The sequence below is a fragment of the Hypanus sabinus genome, chromosome 29, assembly GCF_030144855.1.
Source record: "Hypanus sabinus isolate sHypSab1 chromosome 29, sHypSab1.hap1, whole genome shotgun sequence".
Taxonomy (NCBI): domain Eukaryota; kingdom Metazoa; phylum Chordata; class Chondrichthyes; order Myliobatiformes; family Dasyatidae; genus Hypanus; species Hypanus sabinus.
Genome location: NC_082734.1, coordinates 34,492,107 through 34,518,320, shown reverse-complemented (window position 1 = coordinate 34,518,320; position 26,214 = coordinate 34,492,107). Strand labels below are relative to the sequence as shown.

General features: G+C 42.2%; 1 long non-coding RNA gene across 2 annotated transcripts; it reads left to right on the top strand.

Annotated features, from left to right (window-relative positions):
- Positions 1 to 1,038: 1,038 nt before the first annotated feature.
- Positions 1,039 to 25,259, top strand: LOC132382829 (uncharacterized). Of its 2 annotated transcripts, XR_009508468.1 has the most exons (4): positions 1,039 to 1,112; positions 1,257 to 1,343; positions 15,578 to 15,689; positions 24,945 to 25,259. It is a non-coding gene; the product is annotated as an uncharacterized LOC132382829 (long non-coding RNA). The 2 variants fall into 2 exon arrangements; XR_009508467.1 differs by lacking the exon at positions 1,039 to 1,112 and having other exon boundaries at positions 1,158 to 1,343.
- The last annotated feature ends 955 nt before the right edge of the window (positions 25,260 to 26,214 follow it).

The window sequence follows — 26,214 nt, the reverse complement described above, 5'->3', positions numbered from 1 at the left end:
CTAAAGTTTGGTAGCACCAATCCTCCATCTTTTTTTGATTTTTGCAATAAAAATGCATTCACTCTGGAGCTTTTATTATTCCAAATGTAAGCCAAGGTCATAGAATCTATTTTGTCAAAAAATATTTTCTGAACAAAAGATGGAACTGCTTGAAATGTATATAAAAATTTTGGTAAAATAACCATTTTTATAGCATTTATTCGACCAATTAATGATATCGACATAGGCGACCATTTAGAAAGCACTTGTTGAGTATATTTAATTAGAGGGGAAAAATTATACTTACATAGGTCTTTAAAATTTTTAGTAATTTTAATACCAAGATAAGTGAAATAGTTTTTAGCAATATTAAAAGGTATTTGATCATAATAATCAGAATAGTTATTAATAGGAAGTAGTTCACTTTTATGTAAGTTGAATTTATATCCAGAGAAAATACTAAACTCCATAAATATAAAAAGCATAAAAGGAATAGATTTCCTAGGGTCTGAAATGTAAACTAATAAATCATCCGCATATAACGAAACCTTATGTAATTTATCCCCTCTCTTAATACCCTGCACAGAATTAGAATCCCTAAGAGCAATAGCAAGTGGCTCTAAAACCAAATTAAATAATAAAGGTCTGAGAGGACAGCCCTGGCGGGTTCCTCTATATAATCTAAAATAAGGAGACTTTTGATTATTAGTTATAATCGCAGCCACCGGGGCTTGATAAATCAGTTTAATCCAGGAAATAAATCCTGGACTCTTCAAAACCTGAAACAGATAAGGTCACTCTACCCTGTTAATTGTTGCTTGACAACAGTGATTAAAGATTTAAGAGATTTTCTCAAGTGACTCGCTCTTTGTAATGCGGTTTCTTGGTGCTTTCTGTTTAAGTTTATTTTGATAGGCTTGGGGATTCTGCGTTAGTTTCACTATTGAAGCAGATGCCCGATTAGCTCCAATCGGAGGGTCCTCATTTTGAGAATGATCCGTGTCACTTGGTTGAGCTACCTCCGGAAAAGCTCTTGTTTCTGTGTCTACATGGAAGTCTTTGGCTCCGGAATTGGCAGTGCACACCTTGGTACTTATCTACCAGCATCACTGAAGGGCATCCAGCCGACACAGGTCTGTGTTGCCTCAGGAGCCCTGTCATAACCACGGATTCGGCAGCACCGCAGATTTAGCAATTGCACTTGTGAATATGTACATGTCTGTTATTTATTAATGACCCTGTTTGGCCTAGCGTTTATTGTTTTCTTTTCCCTTTAGCACTGTTCACATTATAGTCTGTGAACTATCGACCTGCTTCAGTGTCTCTCACTCTGCACGTGGGCCAGCTCCGCACCGGGTGACAAGGTAAGGTTTTCCCTCGAGGAAAACGATGCCCTATTTTATCATGTGCCTCCAAGTGAGCAGAGACCTCATTCTTAATGGTCGACTTCAACATCTTCCCAACCACTAACTGGTCTATAGTTTTCCTTCTTCTGCCTCTCTCCCTTCTCGAAGAGTGGAGTGACATCTGCAAATTTTCAGTCTTTGGAACTGTTCTAGAACCTAGTGATCCTTGAAAGATTGTTATTAATGCCTCCACAATTTCTTCAGCCACCTCTTTCATTGCCCTGAGGTGTATACATTTGGGGCAAGTAACTTAGTAACTCCAGACCCTTCAGTTTCACAAGAACCTTCTCCCTTGTAATGGTAACTTCACACACTTCATGACCCCTGACACCTTGAACTTCTACCAAACTGCTAGTGTCTTCCACAGTGAGCACTGATGCAAAATGCTTATTCAGTTCATCTGCCATTTCCTCGTCCCCGTTACTACCTCTCCAGTGTTGTTTTCCAGAGGTTCAATATCCACTCTCTTCTCTCTTTACCACTTGAATAGCTGAAGAAACTTTTGGTATCCTCTTTAATATTATTGGCTAGCTTACTTTCATATTCTATCTTTACCTTAATGACTTTTTTAGAAAGCAGAGGACAGCAATGGTAATTCCATCTCTCAGATGGGAGGCCAGTGTTGAGTCGTGTGCTTCACGTCTGTGCTGGGTCTATTGTTGTTTGTCATCTATATCAATGATCTGGATAAGAGTGAAGGACTGGTTACTAAATTTGTAGATGATACTAAAATATGAGTACAGTGATAAAGGTTGTCAAAAACTACTGGGGGATTTTGATCATGTGGGTTAGTGGGCTGAGGAAGGGTAAATGGACAGTAGGTGTGAGATATTGCATTTTGGAAAGTCAAATCTAGTTAAGACTTTCACAGTGAATGTTAGGGCCCAACGGCATGTTGTCAGATGGAAGAAGCTTGGATTTCACATACATGGATCACTGAAAGTGCGGTCACAGATACACAGGATGGTGAAGAAAGCATCTGACAAGCTGACTTTCATCAGTCAGGATGATGAGTTGGGAGCTTATGCTGTGGATATACACCAAGATGACAATCTAGTTCTGGTCTCTCTGTTAGAGGAACTGTGTGACGAAACTGGAGAAAATGCAGAAAAGATTTACAAGGATATTGCCAGGATCTGAGGAACTGAGTTATAGAGAGATGTTGGATGGACTAAGGCTTTTTTTCCCTTTGAGTATTGGAGACTGAGAGGTGATCTTATGTGATCATGAGGGGCACGATGTTTTTTTTTCCCCGGGTTGGGGAATCAAGAAATAAAGGTAGAAGAGAAATATTTGAGAGACAAATTGTCTACACAGAGGGTGGTATATATGTGGAATGAACTGTCATAGGAGGTGACTGAGGCAGATTTAATACATTTATTTTGACAGGTACATGAATAGAAAAGGAAATGGACAGAACAAGGGGAAAATGAGACTCACGTGGATAGCTGTCTTGGTCAGTGTGGGGCTGTATGACTCGGTTTATGATTCTACGAACAACTGTTATCATCAGTAATTCTAATCAACCACATTTTCAGTATTATATTTCTGTGCAGTGATCCTCTTACAAATTACAGCTTCTTGTCAGCGGAGACAATCTGCAGGAGCTCTGTTGTTTGTCGGTGGGATCTCTCTTTCTACATCTCTAAGAACTGTATCTGTTCCTCTTCAGGTATTCAAATGTCCATCTTTCTGTCCTTAGGAGCGGTAAAGGAACATGTGTAGAACTCACTTTATTGGTTAACAGAAGTTCATCCTCTGTAACCTCACAAATCATAAGTAGTCTTCAGTAACTTGATTTATCTCTCTCAGGAAGTCAACCTCCATTTCTGAAAAAGTATGTATTATCTAAAATAGTTCTTGTCCATCTGTAGGATTTCATCCATTGACTGATAGGAACTTTGTTTTCAACTTAGGGATACATCACGGTTGCAGGTCTTTCTGGCCCAAGCAGCCTGTCCACCCAATTTCACCCATGATCTACTAATCTGTGCATCCTTGGGATATGGGAGGAAGCTGGAGCACTTGGAGGAAACACATGCGGTCACTGGGAGAATGTGCAAACTCCTTACAGACAGCAATAGATCAAACCCATTCACTAGCGCTAACTGCTATGCTACTGCGCCAAACAATGTGACAGCTGTCACCATCTAAACGCTTCAGCTCCACCTGACCAGACTGTCTACCTGTGGGTGCCCCATTTCTCTGTCTGTTGGAGCTCTGTTGTTAACCTGTTGACAGTCCGGACTGTCTGTTAATCTGAGGTTATAGGAGCTGTACCTTTCACGTGTAGGGGAAGCACTGTTTGTCTGATCATGGGAGAGATGACTGCGCTGGTACCTGGGGCTCTCTGTGTCTGAAATAGGGACTGTGTGAATGAGAGAATCACAGATGCCCTCAGAAAACTCATGCCTGAATTTTACTTTAAGTTAAATAATTTGGAGCTCGGGTTATTCTTTAGAAGCAACAGCTTGATTTATTTCCTTCTAGAATTTCTCACCTGATTTATGAAGAGATTAAAATTTACCTGTTTTGGAGCATATGATGATTTCTGTTATAACACAGAGAGGGAAAGATATATTGGTGTATCTGTGTGGAGTTGTCCAATAGTTTTGTTTTTCTGAATCTAGATGCTGGTTTCCCTTTGAGAAGCAGCACAACAGCAACCGAACATCAGAAATTGTAGAAGTCAAAAAACTTCGCTCATCCCCTTCGATTTTCCACTTGTGGCCACTCGATTAGGGCTACTCTTATTCACTCATTAATTCAAATATCTAATTGGCCAATCATGTGGCAGCAGCTCAATGCATAAAAGCATGCAGGCATAGTCATGTGGTCCAGTTGTTGGTCAGCCCAACTATCAGAGTGGGGAAGAAATGTGATCCAAGTTATTTTGACCATGGTGATAGTTGCTGACAGACAGGGCGGTTTGAGTATCTTAGAAACTGCTGATCCCTTGGGACTGTCCAGAGTTTACAGAGAACAGTGCACTGGCAAACATGCAGTGAACAGCAGTTCTGTTGGCAAAAGTAAATCAATTTTGGAAAGCATCAAGTTGGATAAATCGCCGGGACCAGATGAGATGTACCCTAGGCTACTGTGAGATGCGAGGGAGGAGTTTGCTGAGCCCCTGGGGATGATCTTTGCAATCCGGAGGATTGGAGAGTTGCAGATAGAACATAGAACGTAGAATAGTACAGCACATTACAGGCCCTTTGGCCCACAATATTGTGCCGACCCTCAAACCCTGCCTCCCATATAACCCCCCACCTTAAATTCCTCCATACACCTGTCTAGTAGTCTCTTAAACTTCACTAGTGTATCTGACTCCACCACTGACTCAGACAGTGCATTCCACGCACCAACCACTCTCTGAATGAAAAATCTTCCTCTAATATCCCCCTTGAACTTCCCTCCCCTTACCTTAAAGCCATGCCCTCTTGTACTGAGCAGTGGTGCCCTGGGGAAGAGGCACTGGCTGTCCACTCTGTCTATTCCTCTTAATTGTTGTTCCTTTATTGTTCCAAATGTTATTCCTTTATTCAAGAAAGGGAGTAAAGATAGCCCAGGAAATTATAGACCAGTGAGTCTTACTTCAGTGGTTGGTAAGTTGATGGAGAAGATCCATCATTAATGGAGAGGCAGGATTTATGAACATTTGGAGAGGTATAATATGATTAAGAATAGTCAGCATGGTTTTGTCAAGGGCAGGTTGTGCCTTATGAGCCTGATAGAATTTTTTGAGGATGTGACTAAACACATTGATGAAAGTAGAGCAGTAGATGTAGTGTATATGGATTTCAGCAAGGCATTTGATACCGCATGCATGGCTTATTGAAAAAGTAAGGAGGCATGGGATCCAAGGGGGCATTGCTTTGTGGATTCAGAACTGGCTTGCCCACAGAAGGCAAAGAGTGGTTGTAGATGGGTCATATTCTGCATGGAGGTCGGTGACCATTGGTGTGCCTCAGGGATCTGTTCTGGGACCCTTACTCTTCGTGATTTTTATAAATGATAGATGAGGAAGTGGAGGGATGGGTTAGCAAATTTGCTGATGACACAAAGGTTAGAGGTGTTGTGGATAGTGTGGAGGGTTGTCAACGGTTACAGCAGGACATTGATAGGATGCAAAACTGGGCTGAGAAGTGGCAGATGGTGTTCAACCCAGATAAGTGTGAGGTGGTTCATTTTGGTAGGTCAAATATGATGACAGAATATAGTATTAATGGTAATACTCTTGGCAGTGTGGAGGATCAGAAGGATCTTGGGGTCTGAGGCCATAGGACTTTCAAAGCAGCTGCGCAGGTTGACTCTGGTTAAGAAGGTGTACATTGTACAACATTGGTCTTCATCAATCATGGAATTGAATTTAGGAGCCGGGAGGTAATGTTGCAGCTATATAGGACCCTGGTCAGACCCCACTTGGAGTACTGTGCTCAGTTCTGGTCACCTCACTACAGGAAGGATGTGGAAACAATAGAAAGAGTGCAGAGGAGATTTACAAGGATGTTGCCTGGATTGGGGAGCATGCCTTATGAGAATAGGTTGAGTGAATTTGGAGCGATGGAGGATGAGAGGTGATCTGATAGAGGTGTATAAGATGATGAGAGGCATTGATCGTGTGGATAATCAGAGGCTTTTTCCCAGGGCTGAAGTGGGAAGAAGACAAAAGGACACAGGTTTAAGGTGCTGGGGAGTAGGTACAGAGGAGATATCAGAGATAAGTTTTTTACTCAGAGCGTGGTGTGCGCGTGGAATGGGCTGCCGGCAACGGAGGCGGATATGATCGGGTCTTTTAAGAGTCTTTTGGATAGGTACATGGAGCTTAGAAAAATAGAGTGCTATAAGTAGCCTAGTAATTTCTAAGGTAGGGATATGTTTGGCAGAAATTTGTGGGCCGAAGGGCCTGTATTGTGCTGTAGGGTTTCTATGTTTCATATATTTCTAAAAAATCTTGCTAATGAGAAAGGTCAGCAGAGTAAGTCTGAGCTGATAGGAAGGTGACAGGAACTCAAATAACCACTGCTCACAACAGTGGTGTGGAGAAGAGCATCTCTGAAGGGACAACACATTGAACCTTGAAGTAGCCTCTGGGTGGCCACTATTTCCCTTAGATTCAAAATTCAAAGTAAATTAATATCAAAGTATGTATATGTCACCAGATATAACCCTAAGATTCATTTTCTTGCTGGCATACTCAATAAATCTATACGATAATAACTATAACAGATTCAATGGAACACCACACTGATTTGGGCGTTCAACCAACATGCAAAAGTCAGTGCAATTACAAAAAGAAAGAAACAATAATGAATAAAGAAGCAAAAAATATTGAGAACATGAAAATAAGAGTCCATGAAAGTGAATCTATTGGTTGGGGGAACATTTCAATGATGGGGCAAGTGAAGTTGAATGAAGTTATCCCCTTTGGTTCAAGGGCATGCTCCTGAATGTGGTGATGTTGAGAGAATATTTAGATTAATTTATTTGTCACATTGAAGACTAACAATGAAATGTGTAGATTCCTAGGAAGTAGTGTAGGATTAAATCTAAAGTTATTTGGGCCTAGAACAGCAAGAATTTATTTCCCTTTATTCTCATTTTGTATTTGAATATCTCATTCCTGTCTGTGGGATTTCTACCAGTCTGTTCAAAATGCCGTCATCTACGATCTGTTGTCACTACTTGTTGTTAGGACACACTCAGCCTGAGCCTTTAAAACTCTTCTTGACTGTCTGTAACTAACCAGTCCATTCATTTGTAGTTCTACTTGCCCATTTGTAGGAACTCTACATTTCCACCTGTAGGGCAACTGTAAAACTCAACCTATCCTTTTGTAGCATCTCTGCCTGTTGTTAACAGGATCTTCAACCCAAGGGATTCAGCTTTTCTGTTTGTAGGTACTCTGCTGCTTATAGGAACTCAACTTTTCTGTCAATTTGTGTTGAATCTCTCTGTCTGAAGCAGCTGTCATTTCTTACATTAGCTCTACCAGTCCATATGTAGCAACTCTACCTGCGCTCCTGTTAGAGCATCACCTGTCAGATGTTATGATATCCACGTGTTATTTGACCGAGATCCAAATCTCCATCCACTGGGACCGTAAAGGCATGTTGATCCCAAGTAGGGAGTCATATGTCCAGCTGGCCATTGATTTGTTTCCTTTCAGTGATGACAGAGTGAAGCTCAGCTCCACTCTGCACCTGTCCATCTCAAAAATTTGCAATTCCTCTCTGATTCTCAGTTGTAAGGAAGGTAATATGTTTACCTCTCTACAGGTAAAAATTCACCCTGAAATAAATAATAGGTGAGACATTTTGTACAAGAGAGAAGAATTTGTTCCGAAGTTTCTTAATAATTTCACTCTTACAACACGATGTTCCTATTGGTGCCTCCCTGTCTGTGAAAACATTTAAATTGCCAAGAATCTGACCTGTCCACAGCTTAAGTGAGAGCTCTTCACACTCAGCTTCTTGCCATTGGCCTTTTTACCCAGCATTCCTCTGAGTTGTCTCCATGGATACAGGATTTCATCTTATTCCTGTGGTCTGTAGATTCATGATGAGTCGATTGTCCCTGGGGGAAAACTTACCATCTCCAGTACAGCATTCTATCTTTTACAGACCCTCAGGTCTTTGTTTCTATGAGCTCCACCAATCCATAGAGTCATACAGCAACACTGCATAGTTACTGGCCCTTTCGCCCAACCAGTCCATCCCAAGCCTGATGCCCAGCAAGGTAGTCCTAATTGCCTGGGTTTGGTCTGTATTTCTCCAAGTGCTCCGTAATTGATAGTACTAATTTCCTGGGTTTGGTCTGTACTCCTCCAAATGCTCTGTAATTGATAGCATTAATTTCCTGGGTTGAGTCCATATCCCTCCAAGTGCTCTGTAATTGGTAGTACTAATTTCCTGGGTTTGATCTGTACTCCTCCAAGTGCTCCGTAATTGATAGTACTAATTTCCTGGGTTGGGTCCATATCTCTCCAAGTGCTCCGTAATTGATAGTACTAATTTCCTGGGCTGGGTCCATATCCCTCCAAGTGCTCCGTAATTGATAGTAGTAATTTCCTCGGTTTGATCTGTACTCCTCCAAGTGCTCTGTAATTGATAGTACTAATTTCCTGAGTTTGATCTGTACACCTCCAAGTGCTCCGTAATTGATAGTACTAATTTCCTGGGTTTGATCTGTACTCCTCCAAGTACTCCGTAATTGATAGTACTAATTTCCTGGGTTTGATCTGTATTCCTCCAAGTACTCCGTAATTGATAGTACTAATTTCCTGGGTTTGATCTGTACTCCTCCAAGTGCTCCGTAATTGATAGTACTAATTTCCTGGGTTTGATCTGTACTCCTCCAAGTAGTCCGTATTTGATAGTACTAATTTCCTGGGTTTGCTCTGTACTCCAAGTGCTCCGTAATTGATAGTACTAATTTCCTGGGTTTGATCTGTACTCCTCCAAGTGCTCTGTAATTGATAGTATTAATTTCCTGGGCTGGGTCCATATCCCTCCAAGTGCTCCGTAATTGATAGTACTAATTTCCTTGGTTTGATCTGTACTCCTCCAAGTGCTCCGTAATTGATAGTACTAATTTCCTGGGTTTGATCTGTACTCCTCCAAGTGCTCCGTAATTGATAGTACTTATTTCCTCGGTTTGATCTGTACTCCTCCAAGTGCTCCGTAATTGATAGTACTAATTTCCTGGGTTTGATCTGTACTCCTCCAAGTGCTCCATAATTGATAGTACTAATTTCCTGGGTTGGGTCCACATCCCCCCAAGTGCTCCGTAATTGATAGTACTAATTTGCTGGGTTGTGTCCATATTCCTCCAAGTGCTCTGTAATTGATAGTACTAATTTCCTGGGTTTGATCTGTACTCCTCCAAGTGCTCCGTAATTGATAGTACTAACTTCCTGGGTTGGGTCCACATCCCTCCAAGTGCTCCGTAATTGATAGTACTAATTTGCTGGGTTGTGTCCATATTCCTCCAAGTTCTCTGTAATTGATAGTACTAATTTCCTGAGCTGGGTCCATATCCCTCCAAGTGCTCCGTAATTGATAGTACTAATTTCCTGGGTTTGATCTGTACTCCTCCAAGTGCTCCGTAATTGATAGTACTAATTTCCTGGGCTGGGTCCATATCCCTCCAAGTGCTCCGTAATTGATAGTACTAATTTCCTGGGTTTGATCTGTACTCCTCCAAGTGCTCCGTAATTGATAGTACTTATTTCCTCGGTTTGATCTGTACTCCTCCAAGTGCTCTGTAATTGATAGTACTAATTTCCTGGGCTGGGTCCATATCCCTCCAAGTGCTCTGTAATTGATAGTACTAATTTCCTGGGTTTGATCTGTACTCCTCCAAGTGCTCCGTAATTGATAGTACTTATTTCCTCGGTTTGATCTGTACTCCTCCAAGTGCTCCGTAATTGATAGTACTAATTTCCTGGGTTGGGTCCACATCCCTCCAAGTGCTCCGTAATTGATAGTACTAATTTGCTGGGTTGTGTCCATATTCCTCCAAGTTCTCTGTAATTGATAGTACTAATTTCCTGAGCTGGGTCCATATCCCTCCAAGTGCTCCGTAATTGATAGTACTAATTTCCTGGGTTTGATCTGTATTCCTCCAAGTGCTCCGTAATTGATAGTACTAATTTCCTGGGCTGGGTCCATATCCCTCCAAGTGCTCCGTAATTGATAGTACTAATTTCCTGGGTTTGATCTGTACTCCTCCAAGTGCTCCGTAATTGATAGTACTTATTTCCTCGGTTTGATCTGTACTCCTCCAAGTGCTCCGTAATTGATAGTACTAATTTGCTGGGTTGTGTCCATATTCCTCCAAGTTCTCTGTAATTGATAGTACTAATTTCCTGGGCTGGGTCCATATCCCTCCAAGTGCTCCGTAATTGATAGTACTAATTTCCTCGGTTTGATCTGTACTCCTCCAAGTGCTCCGTAATTGATAGTACTAATTTCCTGGGTTTGATTTGTACTCCCCCAAGTGCTCCCTAATTGATAGTACTAATTTCCAGGGTTTGATCTGTACTCCTCTGAGTGCTCCGTAATTGATAGTACTAATTTCCTGGGTTGGGTCCACATCCCTCCAAGTGCTCTGTAATTGATAGTACTAATTTCCTGGGCTGGGTCCATATCCCTCCAAGTGCTCCGTAATTGATATTGCTAATTTCCTCGGTTTGATCTGTACTCCTCCAAGTGCTCCGTAATTGATAGTACTTATTTCCTCGGTTTGATCTGTACTCCTCCAAGTGCTCCGTAATTGATAGTACTAACTTCCTGGGTTGGGTCCACATCCCTCCAAGTGCTCCGTAATTGATAGTACTAATTTGCTGGGTTGTGTCCATATTCCTCCAAGTTCTCTGTAATTGATAGTACTAATTTCCTGAGCTGGGTCCATATCCCTCCAAGTGCTCCGTAATTGATAGTACTAATTTCCTGGGTTTGATCTGTACTCCTCCAAGTGCTCCGTAATTGATAGTACTAATTTCCTGGGCTGGGTCCATATCCCTCCAAGTGCTCCGTAATTGATAGTACTAATTTCCTGGGTTTGATCTGTACTCCTCCAAGTGCTCCGTAATTGATAGTACTTATTTCCTCGGTTTGATCTGTACTCCTCCAAGTGCTCTGTAATTGATAGTACTAATTTCCTGGGCTGGGTCCATATCCCTCCAAGTGCTCTGTAATTGATAGTACTAATTTCCTGGGTTTGATCTGTACTCCTCCAAGTGCTCCGTAATTGATAGTACTTATTTCCTCGGTTTGATCTGTACTCCTCCAAGTGCTCCGTAATTGATAGTACTAATTTCCTGGGTTGGGTCCACATCCCTCCAAGTGCTCCGTAATTGATAGTACTAATTTGCTGGGTTGTGTCCATATTCCTCCAAGTTCTCTGTAATTGATAGTACTAATTTCCTGAGCTGGGTCCATATCCCTCCAAGTGCTCCGTAATTGATAGTACTAATTTCCTCGGTTTGATCTGTACTCCTCCAAGTGCTCCGTAATTGATAGTACTAATTTCCTGGGTTTGATTTGTACTCCCCCAAGTGCTCCCTAATTGATAGTACTAATTTCCTGGGTTTGATCTGTACTCCTCTGAGTGCTCCGTAATTGATAGTACTAATTTCCTGGGTTGGGTCCACATCCCTCCAAGTGCTCTGTAATTGATAGTACTAATTTCCTGGGCTGGGTCCATATCCCTCCAAGTGCTCCGTAATTGATATTGCTAATTTCCTCGGTTTGATCTGTACTCCTCCAAGTGCTCCGTAATTGATAGTACTTATTTCCTCGGTTTGATCTGTACTCCTCCAAGTGCTCCGTAATTGATAGTACTAATTTCCTGGGTTGGGTCCACATCCCTCCAAGTGCTCTGTAATTGATAGTACTAATTTGCTGGGTTGTGTCCATATTCCTCCAAGTTCTCTGTAATTGATAGTACTAATTTCCTGAGCTGGGTCCATATCCCTCCAAGTGCTCCGTAATTGATAGTACTAATTTCCTGGGTTTGATCTGTACTCCTCCAAGTGCTCTGTAATTGATAGTACTAATTTCCTGGGTTGGATCCATATCCCTCCAAGTGCTCCATAATTGATATTGCTAATTTCCTGGGTTTGATCTGTACTCCTCCAAGTGCTCCGTAATTGATAGTACTAATTTCCTCGGTTTGATCTGTACTCCTTCAAGTGCTCTGTAATTGATAGTACTAATTTCCTGGGTTGGGTCCATATCCCTCCAAGTGCTCTGTAATTGATAGTACTAATTTGCTGGGTTGGGTCCATATTCCTCCAAGTGCTAATTTCCTGGGTTTGATCTGTACTCCTCCAAGTGCTCCGTAATTGATAGTACTAATTTCCTGGGTTTGATCTGTACTCCTCCAAGTGCTCTGTAATTGATAGTACTAATTTGCTGGGCTGGGTCCATATCCTTCCATGTGCTCCCTAATTGATAGCACTAATTTCCTGGGTTTGATCTGTACTCCTCCAAGTGCTCTGTAATTGATAGTACTAATTTGCTGGGCTGGGTCCATATCCTTCCAAGTGCTCCCTAATTGATAGCACTAATTTCCTGGGTTTGATCTGTACTCCTCCAAGTGCTCCGTAATTGATAGTATTAATTTCCTCTCTGGCGGATTGTTTCATTCATTCACCACATACTGAGTGAAAAAGATTCCTTGCAGGTCCCTTCTAAGTCTTTGTTCTCCCGCCCTTTGCTCCCTAGTTTATTTGACTCCCCTCCACAGGGAAAAGGACACTTTAAGCATTTCTGTAAGGTCACCCCTTCATTCTGCAAATTTCTATGGAATAAATACTTAGCCTGGCCAACCCCTCCCTATAATTCAGGTCCTGTAGACCTGGAACATCTGCATAAATCTTTCCTACATTCTTTAAAGATTAACTACATTTTTCTTGTAACAGGATGAGAAGAACTGTACACAGAACAAGTGTGGCAATGATATAACTGAAGCATAATGTCTCAACTCTCGTATGCACAGCTTTGACTGAGGATGGCCAGAATGTTAAATGTCCATGAACTATGCTCTTGTACTCCTATGTTCCCTGTCCCATGATGCTCCCTAGTGCTCTACCATTTGTAGTGTAAGCCCTACACAGCTTTCACGTTCCAGAATGCATCACCTCCCACTTATCTGTACTGAAATCCTTTCCCCATCCCTCAGTCCACTTCCCTCACTGATCGAGATCCCCTTGCAATCTACAATAATCTTCCTCACTAGCAACAATCCCTCCCAATTTTGTGTCATCCACAAACTTACTACTCAGCCTTGTGCATTTGAAGCCAAATAGTTTCTATAAATAACAGAGAACAGAGGTGCCAGCATAACAAGGAGTACTCTAGCACTGGCCTCCATTCCAAGAAGCAACCTTCAACAACCTCACTCTGCTTCCCATCCATGAGCCTACTTTGAATCCACTTGAATAAGCTCTGTTCGGGTAGGGAGTGAACTTGATAAGTTTAGGAAACATTGTAAATGTCATATCATATGTCTCATTAGCCAATGATCCTTGCTCCATATTATCTACCTGCTAAGCATTTCTGTAACTGTAACAGTACATTCACAATGTAAAACATTCCTCACTCATTAATCTCACCCTCTTTCTTCTCATCTGTCAAAGTCCAAGTAAATTTGTTTTCAAAGTATGTACAGGTATACAATATGGCACCATATAGCACCAAGTATACAATATGGCACCATATCCAATACCATATACAATATGGTACCATATGGGACCAGGTATACAATATGGTACCATATAGCACACTGAAATCCATTTTGAGTATTAAAAAAAAAATAAAGATACAGTGCAGAATAAGCCCTTCCAACCATCAGGGCTAAGCTGCCCAACTACCCCAGCAATCATAATTTAACCCTTACAGGCATTTACAGGAAATAAAGAAATGCAATAGAACTTATGAAAAGCTATATATAAAGATTGACAAACAACTAATGTACAAAAGAAGACAAAATGAGCAAATGAAAAACAAATATTAAAAATTTTAAAAATTAAATATTAAAAACAAATATTGTCCAGTTCTGGTCGCCTCAGTATAGGAAAGATGTGGAAGCATTGGAAAGGGTACAGAGGAGATTTACCAGGATGCTGCCTGGTTTAGAGAGCATGGATTATGATCAGAGATTAAGGGAGCCACGGCTTTACTCTTTGGAGAGAAGGAGGATGAGAGGAGACATGATAGAGGTGTACAAGATATTAAGAGGAATAGACAGAGTGCACAGCTAGCGCCTCTTCCTCAGGGCACCACTGCTCAGTACAAGAGGGCATGGCTTTAAGGTAAGGGGAGGGAAGTTCAAGGGGGATATTAGAGGAAGGTTTTTCACTCAGAGAGTGGTTGGTGCGTGGAATGCACTGCCTGAGTCAGTGGTGGAGGCAGATACACTAGTGAAGTTTAAGAGACTACGAGACAGGTATATGGAGGAATTTAAGGTGGGGGTTATATGGGAGGCAGAGTTTGAGGGTTGGCACAACATTGTGGGCCGAAGGGCCTGTACTGTGCTGTACTATGTTCTATGTTCTATTACTGACAACATGAGCTATAGACTCATTCATCTTTGAAAGTGAATCTGTAAGATGTGGAATCAGATTCGAACTGAGGTGAGTTCTGAGTCTGATGGCTGTTGGTTATTAACTGTTCCTGAACCTGAAGGGGTAGGTTGTACTGCTGTTTGTCTCACCCTCTCCTCATCCCACTCTGCCTCTTTTCTCCTGCTATGCTCTCTCCCCTGCTCTAGCAGAGCTGCAGCACATTGTAACTGAAGTATTACAGTCGTTGCAATTACTGATGTACCTTTAAAAATATTTTGGTCATTATTTCATAAACAAAACATGGATATATTCTTAGCAAGCAGTTGAGTTGATGAGATCACACATATGAGAGGCAAACCACTCCCCTTTCCAAACACATCAGGCTCTTATGCAGCAGCACACCTCAGACGAGTTCTGAAGGGAAGCCAGTCGATAGAGAGAAACGTTATTGTATGAAACATACTGAGACTCAAATCCATGTAGTTTGTGCTTCTCATTTATTTAAATGGCTAGATCTTGTCTGTGGTGTTTAATATGTGTTGATGACCAAATGAAGAGTATCAGCCTTAAACACTGAATGTTTATTCTCCTCCACAGATGCTGCCTGACCTGCTGTGTTTCACTAGTATTTTGTTCAGGTTTTCCAATACCTGCAGAATCTCTTATGTTTATAATGTTTGTGTTACTCAGATGATTCAATTAACCCTCAGCTTCCTTGATGTGTTTTACTTCAGTGACGCCAAATGACTTCACAGTAGCTTTCCTTCCTCTCCCACGGAGCTCCCCCTTTGCCTGTTTTTCAGCTGGCCGCTTGTTTAGTGGGACTGAAGGCAGAACCTAATGTCAAGCTATTACCTCAGTGCAGCCAAGCTACAAGCTTTTGTTTTGGAAAGGAACCTGCGTAAGGCAGAGGTGCACATATTTGCTGTTCCTGCCCTGCCCTTGGTGGGTTACAGGGTGAATCTGACCAGAATCTTGCAGAGCAGCTCTGAATGAACAAGGAGTTGAATGTGATCACTGGGCTGTCGGTAGCATTACTCACCCCACTGTATGATTCCTATTCAAACTGCAGCAGGAAGTGACAGCAATTTGATTAACTCCGTGCATTTTGCATTTTCAGAGCAGAAAATGAAGATGATGATACTTGCTCTCATTGCCCTCGTTTCCCTCAGCCTGGCAACTCTTGGTGAGGCAGAGGGGACAGAAGATGGAATCAACAGTGAACAGTCAATGTACGTTTAATCAGTTCCATTTCTAAGCAGCTGATAAATGAGGAACATAAGGATCTGTGTCTAACAAAGACTGGGATAAAAATTCATCCAATATAATCAGCACCAGAGCAAAATCAAGTACACAGGACATACTCAGAGAGGTGTCAGGGCTTCAGGACACCGTCCATTATGGAGAGATATCAGGAATGGGACACTCTCCATTCTAAAGAGGTTACAGAGCAATGGGTCACCCTTCAATATAGAACGATAACCGGGCAATGGGACATTCTACATTGTTGAGAGATACAGTGTCTATAAGAAGTATTCACTCCCCCTCGGAAGTTTTCCTGTTTTATTGTCTTACAACATTGAATCACAGTGGATTTCATTTAGCTTTTGTTGACACAGATCAACAGAAAAAGTCTTTTTCATGTCAAAGTGAAAACAGGTCTCTACAAAGCGATCTAAATTAATTACAAATACAAAACACAAAATAATTGATTGCTTGATTATTCACCCCCTTTGATATGACACACCAAATCATCACTGGTGGGGCCAATTGGTTTTAGAAGTCACATAATTAGTTAAATGGAGATCTGTTTTTAGAGACCTGTCTCTAGTCAGGGTGTTTCAACTGATTGTAGTAAAAATACACCTGTATCTGGAAGGTCCAACTGCTGGTGAGTCAGTATCCTGGCAAGAGCTACTCCACGAAGACAAAAGAACATCCCAGGCAACTCTGCTAAAAGGTTATTGAAAAGCACAAGTCAGGAGATGGATACGAGAAAATTTCCAAGTCACTGAATATCCCTCGGAGTACAGTTAAGTCAATCATCAAGAACTGGAAAGAATATGGCACATCTGTAAATCTATCTAGAGCATCCTCAAAAACTGAGTGACAGTGTAAGAAGGGGACTAGTGAGGGAGGCCACTCTGGAGGAGTTACAAGCTTCAGTGGCTGAGATGGGAGAGACTGCGCATACAACATGTGGGAGACTGAAGTCAATTGGAAGAAGGTTCTATGGTCTGATAAAATTAAAATTGAGCTTTTTTGTTCATCAGATTAAATGCTAGGGCATTAGCCAAACACCACACATCATCAAAAACACATATTCCTACTGTGACACAAAATGCTGGTGGAACACAGCTGGCCAGGCAGCTTCTATAGGGAGAAGCACTGTCGACGCTGTCGAAGGCCGAGACCCTTCGTCAGGACTAACTGAAAGGAAAGATAGTAAGAGATTTGAAAGTAAGAGGGGGAGGGGAAAATGCTAAATGTTAGGAGCATTGAGCAATGAACATTGACTTCTCTAACTTCCGTTAATGCCCCACCTCCCCTTCTTACCCCATCCCTGATATATTTAGTTTTTTTCCCCTCCCTTTTTTTCTCTCTCTGCCCATCATTCTGCCTGTTCCTCTATCTCCCTCCCCCTTCCTTTCTCCCTTGGCCTCCCGTCCCATGATCCTTTCCCTTCTCCAGCTCTGTATCCATTTTGCCAATCACCTTTCCGGCTCTCAGCTTAACCACCTCCCCCCCCCACAGTCTTCTCCTATCATTTCACATTTTCCCCTCCCCCTCCTACTTTCAATCTCTTAGTATCTTTCCCTTCAGTTAGTCCTGACGAAGGGTCTCAGCCTGAAACGTCGACAGCGCTTCTCCCTATAGGTGCTGCCTGGCCTGCTGTGTTCCACCAGCATTTTGTGTGTGTTGCTTGAATTTCCAGCATCTGCAGATTTCCTCGTGTGTATCCCTACCATGAAGCATGGCAGAGGCTGTATCATGCTGTGGGGTTGCTTCACTGCAGCAGGCTCTGGCAAGCTTGTGAAGGTAGAGGGTAAAATGAATGCAGCAAAATACTGTACAGGGAAATCCTGGAGGAAACCTTAATGTTCGGAAGAGAACTGCAATTTGGGAGAAGATTTGTTTTCCAACAAGACAATGATCCCAAGCATAAAGCCAAAGCTACACAGGAATGGCTTAAAAACAGCAAAGTTAATGTCCTGGAGTGGCCAAATCAGAATCCAGACCTCAATCCAATTGAGAATTTGTGGCTTGACTTGAAAAGGGCTGTTCACTCACTGTCCCCATGCAATCTGACAGAACTTATGCAGTTTTGTAAGGAAGAATTTAGAAAAATTGCAGCGTCCAGATTTACAAAGCTGATAGAGACCCATCCACACAGACTCCAGGCTGTAATTGCTGCCAATGGTACATCTACTAAATACTGACTTGAAAGGGGTGAGTAATTATGCAATCAATTATCTTATGTTTGATAATTGTTATGTTTAGACCAATTTGTAGAAATTTGTTTTCTCTTTGACACGAGAAAATCCTTTCTGTTGATCGGGGACAAAAAGCCAAATTAAATCCACTGTGATTCAATGTTGTAAAACAATAAAACATGAAAAATTCCAAGGGGGGGGGGTCATGAATACTTCTAATATCTACAGTATCAGGACAATGGGACATTCTCCAATGTAATGAGATATCAGGGCAATGGGACACTCCCTTGTATAGAGAGATACTGAGCCAGTGGGACACGCTCTAGTACAGAGGGTTATGAGTTTAGGCAATACCTCCAAGAATTTTCTCCTCTTCCAGTCAGATGTTCTGCACTGCTGGGTAAATATGTGACAATTAAGTCTGACATTAAATCTGTCTTCTTTCATTTCTCTAAACTCAGTGAGGAGAGTCTGTCTGATTCTGACCTCCTCAAGTATTTGTGCGAGCTGATAAAAGAAGAGGAGGTCTTTGGGGATGGATAGGAAGCGGATGTGAAATCTCACACCTTCTCCACCAGTGATCACCAATTCATGAAGCTGGATGGCATTTTGAGCTGCAGGTATTTCCAGACACCGGTCAGTAGCTGGTGTGAGAGAGTGGGGAGGGAAAGGTAGAAAGAGGGACAGACAAGGGAGATAGAATAAGGGAGAGTGAGGGACAAGTCTGAGGGGCATGGGGAAGAATTGGATTGGTTGGTAAGTAGAAAACACAGAGAACATTTTCTGTGGAGACAGTGGGGATTGAGGAGAATTTTGGCTTTAGAAAGCAAATTTCTGTGATCTGGGATGTGTTTCCTGAATGGCTTTTGGTAGAAGATTCAAGGGGAACTTCTAAAAGTTGAAAGGGAAACAACTATAGGGACCTGATGACAGAGCCAGACAGACAGACAGACAAACACTGGACTGGACTGCACTGAGGCTGTCTTCAAGAAGGGTCAGAGCCGTCTCTATTTCTTGAGGAGACTGAGGTCCTTTAACATCTGCCGGATGATGCTGAGGATGTTCTACGAGGCTGTGGTGGCCAGTGCTATCATGTTTGCTGTTGTGTGCTGGGGCAGTAGGCTGAGGGTAGCAGACACCAACAGAATCAACGAACTCATTCGTAAGGCCAGTGACGTTATGGGGGTGGAACTGGACTCTCTGACGGTGGTGTCTGAAAAGAGGAAACTGTCCAAGTTGCATGCCATCTTGGACAATGACTCCCATCCACTCCATAATGTACTGGTTAGGCACAGGAGTACATTCAGCCAGAGACTCATTCCACTGAGATGTAACACTGAGCGTCATAGGAAGTCATTCCTGCCTGTGGCCATCAAACTTTACAACTCCTCCCTCGGAGTGTCAGACACCCTGTGCCAATAGGCTGGTCCTGGGCTTATTTCCACTTGGCATGATTAACATTATGATTTAATTATTTATGGTTTTATATTGCTATATTTCTTCACTATTCTTGGTTGGTGCAGCTGTAACGAAACCCAATTTCCCTCAGGATCAATAAAGTATGTCTGTCTGTCTGTCTGTCTGAAACAACTATAGGGACCTGGTGACAGAGCTGATGAGGGGGCTGGTACTTAGGACTATCAATATCAGTGCTGAGTCCTTTATTTTTGTCCATCGCATTTAAAAAACAATTTAGAAGAGAAATTGTTTGAGAATTTAGAAGAGAAGTTAGTAAGTTTGTGGATGGTGCAATGAGGAAGGTTAGAATAGGATCTAGGTCAAAGGCAAAAATGAGCAAGAAAATAGCTGATGGAATTTAATGAAGACAAGTGTGAAGTGATGCATTTTGGGGACTTAAGCCAGGCTAAGGTAAACACAATGACTGGCGTGGCCATGGGAAGGGTTATCAGAACTGGAATTGTGTATTTTTTTGTCATATTACTGAGATATGGTGATATTATTTTTGTGTTATCCATACAGTCATTTCAAGTACATTGAGGTAGCGCAAGGTAAAGGCAATAACAAAATGTAGAACATGGTGTTACCATTACAGAGAAAGTGTAGTTTAAACACATATAATATGATGTAAATGGCGAGGTCAGGAGATCATCTTTAATGTACAACAGGACTGTTCACAAGCCAACAGCAGAGTCTGACAGGCAGTAATTTCTGATGAAGACGCTTGGCATCAAACAACGACTGCTCATTTCCCATCATGGATACTGCCTTACTGGCTGAGTTCCTCCAGCTTTTTGTGTGTGAGTTGTACATATTTTCACACGTCCATCTTCTGGCTGATAGAAGAGAAAACAAACATGAGGAAATCTGCAGATGCTGGAAATTCAAACGACACACACAAAATGCTGGTGAAACACAGCAGGCCCGGCAGCCCACACTGTTGAGCTAACCCTTTAATCTACTCCAAGGTCAACCTAACACTTCCCTCCTACATAGGCACATGGAGGCTATCTAAGATTCTCTTACATGTTGGCTAATGTATCTGTCTCTACCACAACCCTAGATTGTGCAACCTATCCTCAAAGACATGCTTTCTAATCCAGGTGTCATCCTGGTAAATCTCTTTGCATCCTCTCCAAAAGGACACCCTTGTATTCGGAATCTGTTCCCTTTGGTTCTAGACACTCTTCTGTTGGAAACACCCTTTCCACATCACTCTACTTTCAATATTCAATAGGTTTCAATGGTACAGACCCAGAGCCATCAAACACACCTCATATATTAACACTTTCATTTCTGGGAGAGCCGCAACATTACCTCATGGCCCTTGAAGTAATCTCTCAACTAATGAAGACCAACAAACTATATGCCTTCTTAACAACTTTATCAACTTGTGCTACAACTTTGAGGCATCTATGGAAGATCCACCTGTTCCTCTACACTGTTAAGACTCCGGGCTTCAAGTTCAACCTTCCAAAGTGAATTCCTTTACCAGGTTGAACTCTATCTGCCACTTATCAGCCCAGCTCTGCATCCTATCAATGTCCTGATGACAACCTGCTACACTCTCCACAATACCACCAACCTTCGTGCCATCTGCAAATGTAGTAACCTTCTCTTCTAATTCCTCATCCAAGTTATTTATAAAATTCATAAAGAACAGGGGTCCCAGAACAGCGGTGGCTTCATGGTCAGAGCTATTTATTAGGCTTCCAACTTGGAGAAAGTAACTGTTTTCTCTTATTGACTACCCCTAATTGAACCATGCTTCATGCTCATAAAGTCTATCTTTAACAATCCTTTCCAGTTCCTTGCCCATCACTGATGTAAGGCTCACTGCTCTATAATTCCCATGATTATCTCTTTTACCCACCTTAAACAAAGGAATAGGATTTGCCACCCTCCAATCCTTCAGCATTACTCCTCACCAAAGTGGCACCAATTTCTTCCTTTGCTTTCTGTATTAACCTAAGGATATCTGTCTAGCCCCGAGGACTTTTCTAAAGTTCCAGTGCATCCTCTTTCTAAATGTTGACATGTTCTGGCATATCAGCCTGTTCATACCCTCACTCTAGTCATCTTCCTGTTCTTCATGTATGTGTAGAATGTCTTGGGGTTTTCCTTAATCCTTCTAGCCAAGGCCTTCTCAAGCCCCCCTTTATCTCTCCTAAGTCCATTCTTAAGCTCCTTCCTGGCTACCTTGTGATTCTCAAGAGATCCTGTCTTATCCTTGTCTCCAAAACTTTAAGTAAGCTTCTTTCTTCATCTTGACTAGATGTTCCACATCACTTGTCAACCATGGTTCCTTCACTCTACCATCCTTCCCTGCCTCACTGGAACAAACTAATCCAGAACTCTATTCAAGCACTCCCTAATCAACCTCCATATTTCCGTTTTGCATTTCCCTGAGTTCATCTGTTCCCAATTTCCATTACCAAGTTCCTGATAGTAGCATCATAAACCTTCCCCCACCCCACACACACACACAATTAAATACTTTCCCATAGCGCCTCACACGTCAGCAGAAATGGTTGAGGTAGTAACTGAGTAATTTGTATCAGTGTTGACCAAGAAGAGGAAATGAAGGGTGGCAACAGCAGGGAGGGCCATGTTGATGTTCTTGAGCATATTGATAACAAGCTGTTAGGCGTAGTGTTTGTGCAATGCTTTACAAAAGCAACTGTAAGATTGGAGCTCATTCCTCGCCTCTGTCAGTAAGGGGTTTGCACAATCTCCTGAGGACCGTGTGGATCTCCTCCAGGTGCTCTGGTTTCCTCTGACATTCCAAAGACGTACAGATAGAGTTATGAATTGTGAGCATGCTAGGTTGGCACTGGATGCATAACAGCTCTTGCAGGCTGCCCAACTCAATCTTCACTGATTTGGTTTGATGCCAAATGATGCTTTTCACTGTACGTGACGATGTGCATGTGACAAATTAAGCTAATCTTTAATCTCATGAAGAATATTGAGGTCTAGAGGGCCAGATGGGATCTATCTCAGGTTATTGACAGAGGCAAGAGAAAACTTCTGGGATCTTGAAAGATATTGTATCCCATTTAACTACTGGTGACATCCACAGGAATTGATCTGAATTGACTTTATTTCTTACGTCCTTCACATACATGAGGAGTAAAAATCTTTACATTATGTCTCCATGTAAATATACAATGTGCAATGATAGTAATTTATAATAATTTATGATAGATAGAACAGTAAATGTAACATAAAAGTACATTCAAATCAGCGTGAGTTAATCATTCCGATGGCCTGGTGGAAGAAGCTGCCCCGGAGCCTGCTGGTCCTGACTTTTATGCTGCGGAACCGTTTCCTGGATGGTAGCAGCTGGAATTGATTGTGATTGGGGTGACTCGGGTCCCCAATGATCCTTCGGGCCCTTTTTTCACACCTGTCTTTCTGAATGTCCTGAATCATGGAAAGTTCACAACTACAGATGCTCTGGGCTGTCCACACCACTCTCTGCGAGTCCTGCGATTGAGGGAAGTACAGTTCCCATACCAGGCAGTGATGCAGCCAGTCAGGATGCTCTCAGTTTTACCCCTGTAGGAATTTCTTAGGATTTGGGCCCCATACCAAATTTCCTCAACCGTCTGAGGTGAAAGAGACGCTGTTGTGCCTTTTTCACCACACAGCTGGTGTGTACAGACCACGTGAGATCCTCGGTGATGTGGAACTTAAAGCTGTTTACCCTCTCAACCCCAGATCCACTGATGTCAATAGGGGTTAGCCCATCTCCATTCCTCCTGTAATCCACAACCAACCCTTGTTTTTGCAACATAGAGGGAGAGGTTGCTTTCTTGACACAACTGTGGCAGAATAATCACTGATGTTCCTCTGATTAAGGAGGGCAATAGAGACCATATAAAAATATATGTCAGTGAAGAAATCACTGAAGATTCTTAGGGAGAGCATCTGGAGAAGCTGACTTATTAGGGAAAGTTAACATGACTTTGCTCAGGATAGTATAGGCAAGATAGAGACTGTTTTTGCCACTGTGGTTTAAGGTGAGAGGGGAAAACACTTAAAGAGTTAAATCATGGTATCTGGAGTGTGCTGCTGGGGCAGCAGAGGAAGCAGCATTGAAGGGTGATTTAAAAACGAGCATCACTGAGCAGGACCATGATCACGTGCAGGCGGGTGAGATGCTTTGGATTAGCATCGTAGTTACAACAGACACGTATCTTGTGTCCCTGCCCCAGGATTTTTACAATATCTCCCTGTTATTTGACATTTCCTATAAAGGGAGGGCAGATGTGTGCACATGCGCGTGCACAAAGGAATTTAAACTGCGCACAAAAGATTGTCACCTTTTATCTGACTGGCATGTTAAGTATACAGTATTTCACGATTGTACGCAATCACATTTCCATTTCCGGTTTCTAACATGGACGGTATTGACAATGTGGAGTTTGTCTGCAGATTTTAGAACTGGCTTTTTATTGAAGAAATGATTCAGTGCACACATGCTGTCACTGTGCAAAAAGATTGCCCAGCACAGGATTTTTGCGCACATTAGTCATTAGAAATTAGAGGGAACTTTGCCAGAGGGCACAGGTTCAGAATAGCGGGATGGTCTCAGACCAGAGGAGGGATTTCTTTAGCTCGAGAGTAGCAAACCTGTGGAATTCAGTGCCACAGACAGCTGTAGAGGCTAAGTCATTGGGTATATTTAATGTGGAGGTTGCTGAGTTCTTAATTAGTAAGGATATCCACATTTACGGGGAGAAGATAGGAGAATGGGGTTGAGAGGAATAATATGATGGAATGGAGGAGCAGACTCGATGGTCTGAATGACTTATTTCTAGTCCCATGCCTTATGGTCTTGTGGTTGTTCTCGCACATCTGTTATCTTTGTGATGTTTACAGTGTTCTTCGTGAAATTGATTATCATTCCTTTGTTTTCTGGTTCAAATTAATCAGAATCAGGTCTTTTATCACCAGCATGTGTCGTGAAATTTGTTAACAGCGGCAGCTGTTCAATGCAATACATAATAATATAGAAAGAAAATATAAGAAAATGAATTACAGTAAGTAAACGTTTATTAAATAAATTTAAAATAGTGCAAAACAGAAATAATATTTAAAAAGTGAGGTAGCGTTTATAGGTTCAATGTCCATTTAGGAATCGGATGACAGAGGGGAAGAAGCTGTTTCTGAATCACTGAGTGTGTGCCTTCAGGTTTTTATACCTCCTTCCTGATGGTAACAGCGAGAAAAAACAGCAATGTTTCTTTAGAGATTCTATATTCAGAGAAATATACTGTTTATTTTGTTATTACAGGCAAGTTTACTCTCAATTTGGTTTCTTCCCGGTAAACTTTGGTACTAAGAAGTTCTGAGTCCTCTGCAGCCGCCACTTTGAGTGCTTTAATTGTCAACTTGAATGTATTCACGACCAGACATAGAATCCTTTGGCTTTATGGCAACCATTAGCAAAGGGGATGGAGAGATACAGGGAGGGAGTACCAGAGCTTGAGGCCTGGGTCACAAATCTAAGGGTCCAATCACAAGGGCTAGCCCTGATTTGATGGATGGAACAGCCTTGGTTAACTGTTCTGAATATTTTGATTTCAGCTTTGTACCACTCAGGGAGCTGAAGAAGAAAAAGCACTCGGAGAAAAAGGTTACAAATTGCCGTCTGATGTGTTGGTTAAAAAAGGTTAATAAAGCCATGAAAAGTAACTTGAAGATGTTCCATGCTCTCTTCGGAGGTGTTGTATTGAAGAAGCACCCCGCTAAGTTACGTCAATGAAAGTACATTACCTCACAACACCGTCTCCTTTTCAAACAACTGAGAGCAAGATGGTTGAAATGTCACAGAGCACTCCCTCCAGTAACCATTGCAAGATCGTCTAAAAAGTAGTTGGAAATTGGAAACAAATAAATAAATCAAACAAGTTACCTGTTTTGTGCAATTGCTTCTGCTCTAGTCCTACCTAGTTTGTTTTTGCTGTTTATTAGTTGTTTCACTTGGAAGTTGTCAGGTAGGTGGAATGGGACATCTCCTCCAGAGGAATCTCACCAGCAGAACTATGGTGACCTGAGACAATTGCCCATGAAAGGTCATCCCTTACACTGCCTCCCCTTGCTCCTATGGAACACAAAGCTACACTCAGTGGCCACTTCATTAGGGACAACTGTTTGTCAATGCAAATATCTAATCAGCCAATCATATGGCAGCAACGTGGTGCATAAAAGCATGCAGACATGGTCAAGAGGCTTAGTTGTTGTTCAGAGCAAACGTCAGAATGAGGAAGAAATGACTTTGACCGTGGAATGATTGAGGTTGTTTGAGTATCTCAGAAAATGCTGATCTTCTGGGATTTTCACATACAGCAGCTCAGAGTTCACAGAGAATGGTGTGAGAAACAAGAAAAAACTCCAGTGAGCAGCAGTTCCGTGGGTGAAAACACCTTGTTGAAGAGAGAGGTCAGAGGAGAATGGCCGGACTGGTTCCGTGGGTGAAAACACCTTGTTGTGAAGAGAGAGGTCAGAGGAGAATGGCCGGACTGGTTCCGTGGGTGAAAACACCTTGTTGTGAAGAGAGAGGTCAGAGGAGAATGGCCGGACTGGTTCCGTGGGTGAAAACACCTTGTTGATGAGAGAGGTCAGAGGAGAATGGCCGGACTGGTTCCGTGGGTGAAAACACCTTGTTGATGAGAGAGGTCAGAGGAGAATGGCCGGACTGGTTCCGTGGGTGAAAACACCTTGTTGATGAGAGAGGTCAGAGGAGAATGGCCGGACTGGTTCCATGGGTGAAAACACCTTGTTGATGAGAGAGGTCAGAGGAGAATGGCCAGACTGGTTCCGTGGGTGAAAACACCTTGTTGATGAGAGAGGTCAG